Source organism: Atta colombica, unplaced genomic scaffold, assembly GCF_001594045.1.
Source record: "Atta colombica isolate Treedump-2 unplaced genomic scaffold, Acol1.0 scaffold92, whole genome shotgun sequence".
Lineage (NCBI taxonomy): Eukaryota > Metazoa > Arthropoda > Insecta > Hymenoptera > Formicidae > Atta > Atta colombica.
Genome location: NW_017259586.1, coordinates 1,480,616 through 1,494,263, shown reverse-complemented (window position 1 = coordinate 1,494,263; position 13,648 = coordinate 1,480,616). Strand labels below are relative to the sequence as shown.

The 13,648-nt window shown below is 28.3% G+C and overlaps 1 protein-coding gene across 4 annotated transcripts in view; it reads right to left on the bottom strand.

Moving 5' to 3' along the window:
• Window positions 1-13,648, bottom strand: part of LOC108693558 (leucine-rich repeats and immunoglobulin-like domains protein 2) — a 119,425-nt gene that overhangs the window by 17,217 nt on the left and 88,560 nt on the right. The gene's annotated exons all lie outside the window — the stretch shown is intronic.

Sequence of the window (13,648 nt, the reverse complement as noted above, 5' to 3'; positions counted from 1 at the left end):
GTGTGTGTGTGTGTGTGTGTGTGTGTGTGTGTGTGTGTGTGTGTGTGTGTGTGTGTGTGTGTGTACCTACATATATTAGAAATTATATTGATTCATGTTATAAAAAGTTTTAATATAATTTTTTAATCTCATTAGTTTCTTTTCTTTTTATCTCTTTTTATCCTTAAGGAGATACTGGAATGACCAAATTATCGATATTGCAATCGTGTAAAAATATCCGAAATGAAAAAATGTCTTTTACAGGATTAAAGTAGACTCAAATTAAGAAATGATGCTGCGGACTTTATACTAAAATCATAAAAAATTAAAAACTTACTTAACTTTAACTATACTATATATACATTAGAGTCTTAGAAACTCCAGTAGAATTTGCTAAATCGAGACTTTTTTTTATTCTTTGAACCAATATATCTCCTTAATTACATCAACTTTTACATTATGGACTTGTTCCTTAATCAATTCTCTATTGATTGAAAAAAAATTAGTTGAAATATGTCCACTTTTATGAAAGTTACGGTAACAAATATGGATGGGAGGGAAACTTCCCAGAAACTCGAGTGTGTATATCAAGGAAAAAAAGAATGTATGGAGTTAACTTTTTTTTTTATTTTAGTATCAGGTTCACAGAATCATTTTCTATAATTCTGCGTCTACTTTAATCTTATAAAAGGATTTTTTATTCCGTTTAGTCAATTTGATTTTTATACAACTGTAATATTGATAATTTGAACTGTAATATCGATAATTTGAACTGTAATATCAATAATCACTCCAGTTCCTTTAAAGTTTTTGAAAATAGGCACAATAAAATTTATAAAAATAAATCAATTAAAGGTAAACAATACAGAGTAAATAATACATAGAAAAATGTCATGACTTCGAAAACATTATAGCGGTGTATTATTTGTTTTTAATTGGTCTTTAATAAAAGCATATGGAAACGTAACGCTATGAATTTAAAAAATTTGCCATTGCCTAAAAATAATTTCGGATTGTCACCCCTGAAGAATAAAATTAGAATAAAAACGACCTTTGACGTAAAATCACGTGATTCTAAGAACATTTGATACATTCTGACATTACATCGCGACGTGTGTCTTAACGTAAAAATACGTCGCGATGTTCTGTCTCACCAATGATTTGATAAATAGTTGATGAGTGCCAGAAACAGAAAGAAAATGAACATTGCGCGAAAATCCAATAAATCGTTTCCAGCGCGAAGCAGACGCACTTTCTTCGGCGGCGCATATAATAGCTGGATAAGATGAGGCGACAGATAAGATATACGTTCATCAGGTTTTTCACCTGACACTTAATGCTTGAAGAAAATAGATTTGACATAATGAAGCGCTTCCAGTTTCAACTAATGGTGTACCATTAGTCGAGTTCGTAAGAGGATTTTACATTCAAATATTAACAAAAGGTAGGAGAAATGATCACAAAGCTTTCTTCATTTTTTCCACCCGATCGTGTAAACTCTCCTGCAACTCATCAATTTTTCTGAATGCTCAATTTGTCCGTTCAAGATTACTGCAGATTTATCACTTCATGCAATCTAAATTTTCGTTTTAACAACGATTCACTTCGTTATTCTTATCTTTCTACTTTATACAGATTTTATTACAATATCTGTTCAATTTTGCAATTCATCAGTGAATTATTTTAAAACTTACATTATCATTTATAACTTCGGGAACATCGTGCGACTTTCGTCATCTCACGAAAAGTTAAGTTTAAAAAAATTTCTAAAAGTTTTGAAAAAAGTTTATGTGAATCAAGAATAAATTTATAATAAAAAATTATATTTCTTCTTTCTTTCTTCTGTAAACTCTTTAATTTGGAAATTTAAAAACATTTTGTAATTAAAATAAAATTTTACACAAGAAATTCGATATTATTATGAAAAAAACCACTTTTGTGGAAAACATTTTAAAGCTTAGAAAGCCTATACTTTTTTGTTTTTGTTCAAGCTATAGCGCTTCAATGGAAAACAAAAATATTGAAAAAAATATCACAATTTTTAATATAATTTAATTTCTATATAATTTAAGAAAATAATATTGTGATATAAAAAACACATTAAAAATTTTCTCTTATTTAAAATGTCTTTTTGAAAATTTCTCTACAATTTTTTTCTAGATTGAGACATTTAACTTTTCGTGAGATTTCGCAAGCCTTCTCAAATTTTTGAAATATTACATATTACATTACATTAACACACAAAATAATCTGTAAAATTTTACAATTACGAAATATTATGTATATAGAAGTTTAGAGAAAAGTAACAAAGAAAAGAATTATCGAAATTATATAAGTGTGTGTATATAAAGTATCCTAAAAAGATCGGAACACCTGAATCTCGGAAATTATAAGTTTTACAGAAAAGTGTGTTAGACAAAAGTTACAGGGTTTCAAAAGATCTATTTACTGATCTTATCAGTTTGATCTTGGATAGCATCGCCAAGATCAGGTCAAAGTCACAATGAAGTTTTTTAAACGAAACACTTTTGATTTTAGAAATAATAGCTAGTCAAAAGCTTTTCAAAACATTACAATAAAATTATTTTTCATAAAGTACTTTTCGAATTATAAAGCTTGAAAGTTATAGTACCGCATTAGCATTATGCAAGAGCATTACTGTTCAAGCGACGGCTAAAACCTCTTGAATGTTGTTCAGAATTATGTTCTGGATAATTCAGATCAAGATCATTGGAGATTGTTTCTCTTATTTTCATTTTTGCACTGAAAATTCATTTTTATGTTAGTTATATATTATTATTATGCAAAAAGAAAATATAATACTGCTCCAGTTAGAATATATGTTTGTATCTGGAAAATTTTGTTTCATACGCGTAGAATTTGTGACACAATATTCTAACAATGTATGCAAGAAAATATATAATCAAATATGAATCACCAGTCATCCGACATTGAACATTATAGAAAAATTTTCTTGATGACAAATGGTTCCGATATAAATTTTTATCTCTGTCATCTATATTAATTAGATACAAAACATGTTACAGTGTTTGCTAGTCATTTATCCATTTTAGCTAAGTTTTATATCTAGATCATTTTTCACTAACTGAGAACAAGATTATTTTTTTCGATGTTTATATAATTTCGAAATAATAAATCCTTTTTCATGTTTCATTACGTGAAATATGTTTTGTTCTCATGAATATTGACATCAATATTATATGACGATTCTTTTTTCTTTTATTACTTTTTTAAACAATATTTCGTTTTTAGTTATAAAATTCTATGCCTACACATTATTTTATGATTTCAAAGATTAAATATCTGTAATGTAAATATGACATATAAATAATTTTCAAAATATTGCATTCGATATATTATACATTGTAATATATTATAATATCGATTTTATATCGAAGAAGTGAAATTTTATGCAACGTCCTATACGCATCACGTTTCCGTGTCTGGTTTTAACTATTACTAAATTTCAACATTTCAGATAGAGTAAAATTAATGAGCAATCTCTATCGCTTTCCAATTATCGCCGCTGTACGGAATGTGTATTTCCAGTTAGTCGTTTTATTATTGACGCACCATTTTATTTGTTCGTATTTCGTTTTCTACAGTCTGCGAACTGTCAAAAGAAATTTATATAAGATATTTTAGTTTCTGTGAAAACATGCCAGTGACAGTGTGCGTATAATTCTATTCTTCATCGATGTACCTTGGATTTAGTCGTTAAAGAATAAAAACTGATGTTTTATTTTTAAACAGAATATATATTATACGTACATAATAACAATCTGCGTAGATTAATGTCGAACTTCCACTCTTTAATAAATTTCCATGTTATGTTTCAATTTCCCAGTGCGAATGAGTGGGCATTAAATCATCAATGCATGAAAATAACGTTATCGAATACATGAATAGTTAGTCAATAGATTGCATATTTCTCGGCGTACGCGTGTATATCCATTTAATTATGAAAACAACTAGAACGTAATTTTTACGTAAACCAATACATAGCTACAGGCGGTTTACATAAAATTTTTCAACTTTTGTATTTGAGTTTAAAAAATTGAATTATTAAAAATACGATATATAAATTCGTGTGCAAGTAATTGAGTTCTCTCATTCAGCTAGCCTCTCCATTTGTCCGTTCTTATTTCCGACTAAAAACATTTCGCACTTGAATCGTCATAGACTTTTACGAACGATAGTTCTCCTATGTCCGTGAAATATATGCAAATGCGATGCGCAGAGTAACAGAGACATGTCACGCATCGGGAGTTCACATATATATTTTCCGTATACATGTGCGTTGCAATGGACGAATGCGTTGAATAAGCATCGCGTCGCGATGTCGAACTTGGTTCCGGTCGCGGAACCATGGCATTCGTTAGCGCCGGTATAACGGCTGAATGACCTAATGAATCGTGCGTGCGTCCAACAGCGGATTCCTAATTAGATCTAGCTTGTACGCTACGGCATTGTCCTGTCGCGCGTATTAATATAAACGGTACAATAGCATGTCCATCATAGTTAGAACATGCCTCATTTAATATTAATAATTATAAGCTTAATTTTCAGACACGTCTGACAATAATAATAAAATTATTGTGTCTGCGAAACATATGTAAATGTCATACATTTAATTTCATACATTTGATGGATATTTTTTTTTATTAATAAATTTATTAACGGATTTGGACAGTATGTTTCTCTCTTACTCAATTAATTGTGTAACATGTTAAATTGCATAGGAAGCGATTGATTGGGGAAGATTGTATTTTGTAAGATATTTTTTATTTAGAGAAATAAATATCATTAATTGATTGTTTCATTGTATTAAAATGACATTTTGATAGAAAATTAAGTTTAAATTCTACAGAAACTCTCCTTGATTATCTAATTGTAGCAATTGAAAAGTGACTACGAAATTTTTTAACAATATTAATTTAAAATTAAATAAATCCATTGCACAAAATAATTCCTAATGTAAATTAAAAGTAAAATTCAGTCATATTACTTTTACAAATTGGATATTTTTCTTTCTAAGAATTCAATATCTGAAATATGATAATGCATTTTTCGTTTTTGCCATTAAAATTTTTACATTTTTATCGGAATTTTATTGAAAGTAAAAAAAACTTTAGAAATATATTTTTATTCTGAAAATTATTAAAAACATGTAGCTAAATAAAATAAAAGACAATTGTTTATAATAAAATAATTGTTTATACAATTTCAAAAAATATAACATTTTATAAATCATATATAATATAAAATAATAATTTATATATTTTATTTATCATTTATACCGAAATTATCCAAGAACGTAAATATATACAAAGTAACTCCGGTATGTACACCGCACCTATCAAAAACTTAATTTATATATATTATTTATTATTTTTATAGTAAGCAAATTATATCAGTAAAAATTTTGTACTGTTTACTATGAAAAAAATATTAGAAATTCGAAATATTTATTTTTCATATTAAAAAATAAATTGTTTGAAACCTTTGCATTTTTGCCGTACATCCCATAGGATTGGGATATATGATTACTCATAAGGGGAGAAGAGGAATATGTACGGCTCATGAAAAATTTAAAAATAATGCATATAAATAAGACGTATAATAACACAGTAACTTATAAAATGTATTTATAAAGTTTTATTATGGAATAAGAATGGTGTAAATATGTATATGAAGTAATAAATAATAATTACAATCTTCTTACATATATTACAAGTATATTACAAGTGTTATGACATGAGGTACATATTTCATATAATGCGTTTAATGCAACTGAATTCAATCTGCGCATTTTGTACGCTTTTTGGCATAAATCCCGCTCGCTAAAAATGTCGTATATCCTAATGCTGGAATATATAAGACAAAAAACTAAACAAAGAATACAAAAGCAAAGCATTTATTACACAACATTACATTCCACTACACGTATGTATCACGAAATAATCATTAAGTCTTTTACACGCCCTACAGTAATCATTTTATGCAGATTATAATTTATGACGTTACTTACATAATTATGGCGTTACTTACTACAGTGACAAATCGATTCAATTCACAATAATTTCATTAATATTATTATCAGTAAGAAGCTGAAATCATAACACAATATTAATATAACATAAAGATATGTAACAGAGTAATTGCGGGAAAATTACCCCCACTCTTATTTTTTCTAACTTCTGCAGCGTAGAACCCAACACGGCGTATTATCCTACAATATTACAATATAGCAATATTGTGTATCAGCATAATCTAACATTTTAACATAATGTATTCAAATTATATAATAGTTAATCTACATATAAATGAGAAATTTATCATTAAAGTTTATGTATATTATTTTAGAAAGAAAAGGAAAAACTTTTTCATAAATAAGTTTTTAATAATTATAAAATCTTGAAAAGTTTTCCTATATTTAATATAATGTAATGCAAGTATTATAGGTAGGATATTTTTTTAGTATCATACCTGGGTATATTATGATAAGATAATTGAAATATATAATAAAAGAAACCTTAAATAACACGGTATATCACAAGACTTATTATTAATCACATTGAGTCAGATTTCTCGTTCTATTGACAAAGAGATTTCATTCGCCGACAGGTATAATAAACCGTAAAATCCGATTATCGCACATTATCGAGTCCTTCATTACGCGACAGAATCGATAGGTGAACCTTCGCCATCACGCCATCACGGAAATCTATCGCGTAACGAAATCGTGATGAAGTTAAAACGTTTATTTAAAGACACGCAATAGTGAAAGGATTACTGGCTGAGAAAAAGAAAAGTGGAGAAAAATCGACAGAGACAGAAATGTGTAGATACTATAAGAGAGCCTAAGACGTTCATGCATTAAGTGATCCATCCGTGACAAACTGAGGTCGACTGCAGTTCTCTATCCATGGGAGGTAATTTTATATTCTCCCCTTGGCCTCATACTCTGCCACGACGTTACTTCACCTGTTGGTTGCTCGACGTTTCGCTTGGCCTCCCTCAACGTATACGTAATATTGATCCGCCACCACCACGAAGGGAGGTGAGTCGGGTTCCGACTATCCTGCAAGACCTCAGCCATGAGTATAACGTGACTCGGGCGTATAATTACGATCGTCCTAACTGGTATTCAAGAAAGACAGCATCAAGAAAGTGTCCCCGTAAGAAGATGACCCATATCTTTAGATTGGCCAATTATACGTCTTGGAAAGACGTATAATTACATTTTTGAGAATACAGACTGCCGCCTGTATTCTCAAAAAATACGGGATTAAAATGGGTTTCTCTTCGGGATACATTGTAAGTAATATAAAAGCTCTCTGCTAAACTAACGTGCCATATCAGCGCTATATGAGTACTATTTGTATATCATTTGTCCTCCACGCTCAAAACGCAATGCGCAGTGCTAAATATATCCATACATGTACATGTGCAAATTTAATCTAGAACATCTAAAAATGAAATACAATTAATACGATTATTAATATCTACGATTATTTTTTCTTGTTATTCAGAAAATTGTAATAATGTTATTTTTTACCTCGATGCAGAAAAAAAATAACGTGAAAACAGAGATTGTTATGTTAACTGATGGTCGACGTTAATCGGACGGAGAAACAAAAGCCCATATTTTTCCTTGAAAGTATTAAAATCGGATAAATTAACTGCACGCTTCTGTGTCTTCCATTTTTACCTTATTCGCAAGGTATAGAATTAAGAAAATGAAGTAACTTTGCAAACTTCCACGAGGTTTCTCGCGTTTAATTACTTGCACTAGAATTGAATTCATGACCTATTTAATTCGCCACGAATTTCGAGCCATGTACTTCTATATCACGCGATGTATTTTAACAGTCAGAAAGAACATCAAGATGTAATGTGAGTTCAGCCTCGAAAACAAAGAAACATCTAGCAACAGGCAAATCAGATTTTTATAAAATCTGTCTATACTACTTAGTAGCGTACTTGGATTAAATAAATAAAAGTAAAGTTTGAGTAAATGTTGATATTACTAGGTCAGTTGCATTCTGCCACTCGTTTCATTGTGATAGATTGAATCAAGATAAATACATATTTTAAAAGTATTATTTTTATATTTATATATTAGTTGCACGGAATTGAATAAACAGATATGAATTGTGACACTTTAATTGATTAAACATATTCTTTTATATCAAATACGCAAGATGTAATAATGTCAGTTTCATATTTAAATTTGATGATTTTTATGTTCTTTTGTTAAATAAAATTCATTCCTTAAATAATTTGCAAAAAATTCTTTAACTTTTCTTTAGCTAAAAAATAATTAGCTTTATAGCCACAGTGCGCAATTATTATTTAAAAAAGTACTTTGCAAATTTTTTGCAACTAAATTCTTGAAAAAATTGCTCTTTATTATATTTATATATATATATAAGGAAATTATATTTTTTTATTTTAATTATCATACTGTCTATATTATTAAGTGTATTCTTGACATTTTTGTCTCATTAATTTGAACATCTGCCTTTAATTATCATCTGTAGTACAAACACGATTGCTGTTCAAATCAATGGTACTACAGAATATCTTTCTATGCAAATCAGTTGAGAGAGTGCACTTTGGATATGAAATAAAAATGCATTTCTTTCTATCTCATTTTATGAGTTATGTTAAAAAAATAAATTTTGTGTAAATTTTATTATAAGAATAGAAATACTGAAAAAGTAAATGTACGTTGCTAGTTTTTATACTATCGAAAGAGAGAGAGAGAGAGAGAGAGAGAGAGAGAGAGAGAGAGAGAGAGAGAGAGAGAGATAACTTATTTTAACATTTTCTAATTAAAAATTGTTATCTAATTGCAAATTGTTATAGAAAAAACTTAATTGTAAATAAATGATATTTTATCATAAAGTAGTCTGTAATAGCAGACATATTATATGATATTAGAGTATAAGAAGAAATATGAGAAGATTAAAATTTTAAATCGTTCGAAAATAATTGAGTATTTCTAATAATAAAGAATAAAACACTATCTAGATCAATCGTTTTGACAAATATATTTCTATTGCGGGATTGTGATATTTGTGACATGACGGTTAATGCATTTTTATGATTTTTGTCGACATCTTATTTTACGAGAAATAATAAAAATAATTATCTCGGCTATGAAGTTATTTATATCCTTATCATAAAATCTTGATTTCATGTTTAGAAACGAACTTTATTGCTATTTTATTGCATATATTTGAAAAAGCCTGTAAAGTTTTAACTCTAAATGAAGAAGTACAGAAGTTTCTTATCTTACATCATAAATATATAATAACAAAAAATATTTTTATATAAATGTATATCCATAATTAATATTATTAAAAATAAATAAAATTTTCATATGTATTTGCCAGAAATTTCTAAATACTTATAAATATATATTTGTACTTAAAAAAATATATATTTAAGCAAAATAGATCGTCACTCACATATATATATATAAGCACCTGTACATTTCTTTTTTAATAACAGCCCACCTTAAACTATATTAGCAATTATGAATTACTCAATTGCGATGGAGTCAAAGTTATTAAAGTTATAGATGGATTTTGCGGTTGGAATAATCTCATGTTGTAAAGATGTATCGCACACATGCAACGAGCTTCACGAAATATCGTTATCAAGCTTAACCTCATTCTCCACTCTGGTGATATACGCGAACGTTTATGATGTCATCGAAACCGCAAGTATCGTCGTATCGGTCGCGATAAAATGTGTCAGGTATTTCCCCAGAAATTTTCGAAAAATTACGATCTTCTAGGTCACGCGACGATTTCCTGAACATGCAAAATCTCAAGAAAGAAATCCCGAAATTCGAAAAGTAAGATAAGAATTCGTGAATCATGCAAGCAATACACTGAAATATATTTTTTCAAGTATTTGAAGGTATGCTCAGTTTTGAAATAAGTCACAATAATATACGTGCTGAAATTTTTTATAAAATAAAGTTTTCTTATAAAATTTGTTGTACACAATATATATAATTTCATGATTTATATACTTTTTTCATAATAAGATAATTATGGGATAAATGATTTTATATTCTTTGTTATTAACTTCGATTAAATTGTTTGTTTGAATATTTAATTTTAACACAATTTGTCTGAAAGAGAAAAATACATTTAATTATGAAAAATGTTATAAAACGAGATTTATTAGACTATCAAAATTAAGAGGAAAGCGTTTTCATACAAGTTGTTGAAAGCATTCACACATGAAAATTATTTAGAAACTTATATTTCCATGTAAATAAATTTTGTAATGAAATAATTCAATTATTTCTGCTTTTATTAAAACGATACGATTGACGATCAAAAAGGGAATCATTAATTAAACGTGTATGAGATATCGTAAAACATTGCAACCGATGTATTAATCTGCTACCCAATATCGGTGATTATATTAATTTGTTATGTCAGTTGCACTGCCAAAAGATGTCTTCAACAAGCTGCATTTGCATTGGCATTACTGTGGGCCAGAAACGAAATTGCTACGTATTTTTTACAACGTGTAATGTGTTATATCTTGTTGCTGTTTTAATGTTTTTTTTGTTTACGTTATTATAGTTCTAATTCCTCAGACAATACCCGCTATGTATCACATCGTTAAATCCTACATCTTTCTTCCTAGTTATCACTTTTACGGAGATACCCTCGCAAGAGGCACTTTCCGCTCCGCAATTCAAACACATTTTATAACGTCAGCTACTTCTACTCATATATTGTTGAAATAGAAATAATATCATTGTGGTTTTACATGGATAATATTCATAACATGGATAAAAAATTTTGGATAAAAAAATTTTTGTATAAAGATATTACGTAAGTTTTCATATACACTACACACGAGCGTGTCATGTATAATTCGTAACTATTAACATTATTTTTCGCGTAAGTAATACTGATTCGGTAACTGAATTATTCGATTTCCAATTTCATGTGTAAGTTTGGCCAATCGCTAGTAGAGTCACGAAAAAGTAAAAATAATTCAATTGAAGAAGCGCTCAGAAAACAAACAGTACCAAACGTAATACGAATATAAAGGAAATTGCTACAGTTCTGTTTTATAGGACATTTGTAATATAGCCTTTTAGGGAAATCCAATTGATATGTTGCAATATTGGATTCGTAACAAAAGATAAATAGCAAATATTTACCGAAGGAATTTTTAACATGTAAACAAAACTAATTATCTTTTATAACATTATAATTATTTTTTATTACGTTATAATAATTTTAATTATGTTCAATTATATTAGTTTGCATTACATTAATTAAATTACGCTTTTTAGTTTCAAATTTACTTCATTACAGTTTATCTCGATGTTTAAATATATTTATTTCTATTGAAATATAAGTATAATATTCAAATTCCTAGTTTAAAAATACTCTTTACATAAATATAGTTTAATATTTATAGTTTAATATTCTTTATATAAACATTTCTATCTTATTCTACAAGAAAGATTATTTCTTCTCGTTGAATGTTACAAATAAACACATAAGAACTATCGACCATCAGAATTCGTACTATTACTGACAAGTTCTCTGAGCACAAGCTGAGTTCCAGATTTGATTAAATTGCATGGAGAAACTTGTATTTCAGAAATTCCGCACGAATTAGAATTACAACGGTTCGTCCAGCTAATTCGTTGTTGTAGTAATATTATATTATAACATTTTGCATGAAAAATATGTTTTACATGGATAATTACTAATGTAATTTTAGGTGAGATGAGAAAAGATGTTAGGCAACGTGACTAAAATTTGTAACCGGATAAGTCTAAGTCTTTTTAAGTAAAGAATATTTTGCTGTCGCAATAAGATCATCATTACTATTACTTATTTTTAATATACAAATTAAATTTGATATAAAAGTTTCTATAATAATATTTGCATGTTATAATAAATCTGTTTTAATTGTAAAACAGATTTAATTGAAAAACCTTGTCAGGCAAATATATTTGCAGAATTACTAATTTACTGAAAATAGATTTAATTTTAAAGCAAAGCTAGATTTACTGTGAAATCTAGTTTCAAAAAATTTCCTTTACTATTACAATAAATGCATCACTGTTTTAACAACAGAATAAGCGTTAATTTACGTTAAATTAATTGATAGATTTAATTATAAAAAATGTTTATAGCGAAAAGAATTAATGTTATTAACTTTTTTCGATATCCATATAATAATTCATAAAATTGAGCATAAAATATGTTGTGTCAGTGATATTTGAAACAAGATAAATACATACATTATTTTTTATATAGTGAATTTTTATAAATTAATTAATGTCTATATTATTATTAGTCTATTTTTATACACATAAATATTTACAGAATATTATGTTTTCTGAAATTTTTGCACTTTCATTGCGCTTTCATTACGCTCAAACCTTTATCTTACTTTCAGATAGCTAACATTGTAACGTGCATATATTAGCACGACATATCAGTCAGTTTAATCTATGTTTCTAAGAAACTTAACTTCGCAGTAATATATAATAACATGTGTCCAACAAAAGTTTTTGAAGCATCTGGAAGACTGAAACAATGTTGTGCATGGCACGAGCAGCTTCTGTAGCTACATAGAATCTGGTATCAGATAGTAATCCGGGTTAAGTTCTGGTCTAAGTCTGGGGTTAAATACGCGGTCACCCTAGATTTGCTGCAAGAGTTAGTAGCTTTAGTCTTGACTCATATTTCATAGGAACAGCTGGTATCAAGGATCTCGGTAAAGATTTCCTGTACTCGCGGGAAACCTGACCTCTAAAGCCACGAAGATTTATAACATTTTTTTGTGCCGAGCTTAGACATATATTACTTCAAAATATCGCGTTTAAATAGATTTTCACAATTGACTCTAATAAAATCTTCGCGCTAACAAAAAGACATTCGTCATAAAATTAAAAAATACTGATTACAATTTTATCAGTATATATTTTGAGGATAACAATTTTTATGCATGTCTTCTTGTCAATTGATGAATTAACAGTAAAAAAATTGCTCTTAATTAAAATTTTAATATTGCGTGCGTTCTCATAAAGTTATTTCACTAGTATGTATATGTGTATGACTCACTAACAAGAATGAATAACATTCTTGGTAATCTTTTGTGTAATTAATATTCGTGCACGATTATTCCCTGCAGAGACGGCACAATGTCCCAGCTTGGAAAAGTTATAATCATAATCATACAGTTACTATTTTAACATACGTATATTATAATTGATGCCGCAGTCTAGACTCGGACCGTCGTTAAAAAAGACTCATGTATGTACTTCCGTTGGCCATAAATAACAATTAGTGCCCGGAACTCTCTGCAATGTTAACTAGGATTAGCAATGGCCGTTTCTCTCGTGAGTAAAATTAAAATATTCCGGCGCGTAGCGTCCAATTATAATTCCCGTGCTCACTAATCAAGTCTCAATCGACATTACAAAATATATATAGAACATGTAGGTATAACATATATCGCATGCCAAATAATTACACTACGTAATTAATCACAGTTTTCACCAATATCGTACATAATTGGTGACTAGTACATAATTGGACAGACGATATTAAATATTGTTACACTATAAGCAATATGACTT